The sequence below is a fragment of the Montipora capricornis genome, chromosome 3 (assembly GCF_036669925.1).
Source record: "Montipora capricornis isolate CH-2021 chromosome 3, ASM3666992v2, whole genome shotgun sequence".
Lineage (NCBI taxonomy): Eukaryota > Metazoa > Cnidaria > Anthozoa > Scleractinia > Acroporidae > Montipora > Montipora capricornis.
Window position 1 is genome coordinate 52576441 of NC_090885.1, and position 5000 is coordinate 52581440.

Consider the following 5000-nt stretch of genomic DNA (forward strand, 5'->3'; position numbering starts at 1 on the left):
AAAATCCAAAGGCGAGCATTTCATTGTTGTTTGCTTAGGAATCAACTATCTACACTAAGTGAACTTTATTGTAAATCCAATATTACTGTCTCTTTAGGATACAATTTTCATAAGTAAAGTATATATTTATTATTATACGTTAAAAGTGTATTCTTAATGCACCTTAATAGACCCATATCACTCAATGTCCAAACAAAAGATTTTGCCCGTCGAACCTCTCATTCAGTGTGAGGCTGGACGGGCAAAGACAATGCAAAGACAAAGCCTTTATTCCCCACGGACTCCAAAATGGAGTAACTTAGAGAGCGTTGCCCCATGGTCGGGATTTCAGTTTGCCCGCCATCTTGGAAAACCAACAGAACCTGGAGATGAGTTATCCGCCATTTTGGTCTCGCAAGGACTGTAGGCACCATGAGTGAAGAAAAGGTAAGCAAATTTTCCTAAATATGGACCATCACTTGTTTCAGTCTTTGCAGGAGTGTTCGCAGGTTGAACAGAGTTTCTTTCTATTGGTTTTCGTAATTGCTCTCTGAATACTTTTACGTACATTGTACATCCTTCATTCAATGTAATCAACAAATTATATCATTGCAGGAATTTGACGTTCAGAAGATGCCCTATAGGTGGGAAAGCTGACGCTAGCTTCCCCGAAAATGGGGCTTAACATTGCTACGTGCACAATGAGGTAAAATTTATTTACCCATGCATCCTTAAACCTAAAAACTTGTATCCTCTCGTTTTAGTTATTCCAAGGCAAACAGCAGACCTTGTTACAGATAGGCCTGAGTGGCTTGGAATATTTATGTCGGTGAGAGTACTGGTCAGTCGCATTTCTGCTTAATGTTGTTACCCAGGTAATTAAACTGTTGATATTATTTAATGACCTTTTAGGGAATTGGAATAAAGTATATGAGAGTATGTTTTTAAAAATACATACTCTCATATACTTTATTCCAATTCCCTACAAGGGTAATATTCAGTTACATTAGCAACTAACTACATATATACCTTATTATGGCAAATTAAGGGTCCATGAAATTAAGGTATAATTTAGATGTTAATGCGTCAGTACAATTAAGTGAACACGAATTTAATATGTAAAACGACCTTCAAATAAAGAAAATTAACATGAAAGAGGAGGTTGAATTTCACAAATATATAAAGAAAATTAACACAGTTAAGGCACAGTTGGAAGTGACCACTGCAAAAATTTATTCAACACTGGATGCAAAAAAGTTCCTGAATAAAACTGAACCCTCTGGTCAATAACACAGTCCTCAAAATTCTAATAAATGTACGGGTTAATGGAAACAAATAAAATATGTACTTTCATAAATGTCTGGAAAGCTAGGTCTAAAAATTAGGGTAGGAGGAATGGAAATTAAGAGCACCGAAATTATTGCAGCTGCACTTAATTAATGGAGTGGAAAATAATGCTAAACAAAATTACTGCAACTTAAACTAACCAGAATTTTTATGATCATCTGAAGGTGCTAAGTTACAGCATCAATGGGTAGCTTTTTGTAAATCCAGTCAGAAATTAGCATGGAATGAAAACGAAATCAATGCTATGGCCAATGGGAGGCTCAGCCTGAATGGAATTTGCTTGAGCAAGATTGTTTAGTCTGCATCTGCTCCATTGTGCTTTGATATCTGACTGATTTTTGAAGAAGGTGGCTGCTTAAATTTTCGGTTGAATACGGGCTTCGCCCATATTCAACCTCTTGGCGCGGTCTTTTAACCAGGGGGGGCTCCGTCAACACATGCCTGTGCAAACTCTAGAGTGTGTAAGCTATGATTTAAATGTTAGTTTGCACCTATAAGAGCAAGGCAAAGTTAGTTTAGGGGGGGTTGATTATACCCTGAGTTAGAGTTTGTGCCTTGGTTTAAATCAAATAACTTGTCAGTATTTCTGTGACACTACTTGGCAGAAATTGATCGCCTATGACTTAGGAATGACCAAGAAGCTAATTCTCTTATATAGGACTTGATCAAAATTTAAGTCTGGAAGTCAGGAAATGTCTTACCTTGACCCCTCAGGTGCCACAGGGATCCCCATGCAAGGACCAGTAAAATAATAATTAGACACGTGTAAACTCAAGAAGTTGCATTGTCCAGGATGGGGTAAGGTTTGATCCTAGCTGCAATCATAGCTGTCAGTAGAGAGAACTTTGTTGTGCATCTGAAGGTGCTAAGTTACAGCATCAATGGGTAGCTTTTTGTAAATCCAGTCAGATATGTATATATATATATATATATTTTTTTTTGAATTAACAAGGCTGGAAATCAAATTACTTAATATTTCTAGCAAAGCGTTGTGTATCCTTCGGATCCTACTAGCTTGGGACTACATGCTGGATTTCTAGCCTTGTTAATTCAAAAATATAATTTGTTATTAGCTGGTAGCCTGTGAATCATCCCCGGATGATCCGATGTACGTCCTGTTCCTGAATGTTAAACGCCGGGGAACCCCGCGGCTAACCAATCACCTCATCGATTGCTCTGTTTCCAGCAGGGTTGTCGTGATGGTGCAGTGGTTAGCACACCCAACTAGTAACCAGGGGGACGCGGGTTCGATTCCCACTCACGGCAATATGTTTTTCATTCAATGGTTCTGCTAGTAGTTCGCTGTTGCTATTTGTACACTCAAATTACTTAATATTTCCAGCAAAGCGTTGTGTATCCTTCGGATCCTACTAGCTTGGGACTACATCGTTGGATTTCCAGCCTTGTTAATTCAAAAACATAATTTGTTATTAGCTGGTAGCCTGTGAATCATCCCCGGATGATCCGATGTACGTCCTGTTCCTGAATGTTAAACGCCAGGGAACCCCGCGGCTAACCAATCACCTCATCGATTGCTCTGTTTCCAGCCGGGTTGTCGTGATGGTGCAGTGGTTAGCACACCCGACTAGTAACCAGTAATCAATGGTTCTGCTAGTAGTTCACTGTCGCTATTTGTACACTCAAATTATATGTATATATATATGTATATGTATATGTATATGTATATGTATATGTATATGTATATGTATATATATATATATATTCGTCATGTTTTTCATTCGACATAAATAATCAGTTGATTTACGGGATGGGTTTCATTTCTTCATTCTACGGTCTATATAAATAAGCCTGCATCATTAACTTGATCCCTCTGATTAGCTGATGCCTAAGTTGGTGTTTGCCTGTGAATCGTTAGTCGATCCTTAGGTTTAAGGCTATGAAGGGGTTAAGGCTTTCCCATCTCACCCGTGAAAGAATCCCGGGATACTCACGTTAGGCCAATTCACTATCTCGATTTCTGCGTTGCCAGCGTGGTTGTCCTGATGGTGTAGTGGTCATCACACCCTACCGGTGTTCAGGGGGACGTGGGTTCAAATCCCGCTCAGGGCAATTCGTCATGTTTTTCATTCGACATAAACAATCAGTTGATTTACGGGATGGGTTCATTTCTTCATTCTATGGTCTATATAAATAAGCCTGCATCATTAACTTGATCCCTCTGATTAGCTGATGCCTAAGTTGGTGTTTGCCTGTGAATCGTTAGTCGATCCTTAGGTTTAAGGCTATGGAGGGGTTAAGGCTTTCCCATCTCACCTGTGAAAGAATCCCGGGATACTCACGTTAGGCCAATTCACTATCTCGATAGCTGCGTTGCCAGCGTGGTTGTCCTGATGGTGTAGTGCATGGTCATCACACCCTACCAGTGTTCAGTGGGACGTGGGTTCAAATCCCGCTCAGGGGAATTCGTCATGTTTTTCATTCGACATAAATAATCAGTTGATTTACGGGATGGGTTTCATTTCTTTATTCTACGGTATATATATATATATGTATATGTATATGTATATGTATATATATGCTGATGTCCGATCTCACCCATAGAACCCTTGCTTGTAAAGCGCATTTGAATATGTTAATAGAAAATGTGCTATATAAATTCATTACCATTACACCTCTTTTAGCCAGCCCGACTCGAACAAACGGAAAGCTTTTCCTTCTTTATACTCATTTAGAATACGTTCGTGTAAGTCCACATCTTTTCCAAGGTGGTCAGTCATGAAAAATACACTACTATCACTCAAAAATATTGGCGACCAAGAAGTGATACCTTCCGTTTCCCTTAGCCATCCTTCTGTCAAGGTCAAAGCATCCGGCAAAACAGTTCTGTCAGACATTTTCAGCAACTTAGTTCTTTCACGCTTTGTATGGGACATCCTCTCCTCAACAGTGGGCTCTATCGGAATACTCATTTCAGAAGCGGCAAAAACACGAGCAACGAGCTTAGCTTTAGTGCCAGAGACCTCAAGATTTCGCTTTCGGCAGTACTTCTTCAAAGCATCAATACGCCAGGTTTGTTTTCAGCATAAGAAAGCTCTTCGGAACTCATTTTAGACCTGTCGTAAAGCCAAAGTGTCATCACTTAGATGGAATGGATTTTACATTTTCAACTCACGTCTCATCGATTAACCAAAATAAATAAATTTTTAGCCCATTTCCTTTTTTACCTGTCTGCAGACTTCTATATTCGCACCAAAATACGGTGAAGAGATGAAGAAGAGCGCAAATTGCACAAGTCTAAAAATCCAACATGGCAGCCATTCCAGAGTTGGGGCTCACTTTTTCTGGGAACCTATCCGATAATGCATTGCACGCGTACGGGAGGTGGGAGGGGAAGGGAAGGGAATTTACTTTGTTTGCCCCCAAACTACTCTCGCTCATTTCTTATAGTTTTTGCCATTCGCTCTCGTGCCTTGGAAGTAACGCCTCCTACACAGGCTAGCAAAACAAAGCATTTTTGTTCTGTTAATTGGCCCTCATCCTTGACCCTCACCCTTGAACCTCACCCTTGGCCCTCACCAGAAGCCCATGACTAGGAGGCTCCCAATGCATTATATACTTGAGTCAACCTTTGCGCGTATCTTTCTATTTTTAGAACTAATCCTTCAGCAGGAAACTCCCTTTACAACAATTTACATCAATTTGCACAATTTGCA

General features: G+C 39.9%; 1 pseudogene; it reads right to left on the reverse strand.

Moving 5' to 3' along the window:
• LOC138040561 (uncharacterized) overlaps window positions 1-4352 on the reverse strand; it is a 95295-nt pseudogene extending 90943 nt beyond the window's left edge.
• Between the last annotated feature and the right edge of the window lie 648 nt (window positions 4353-5000).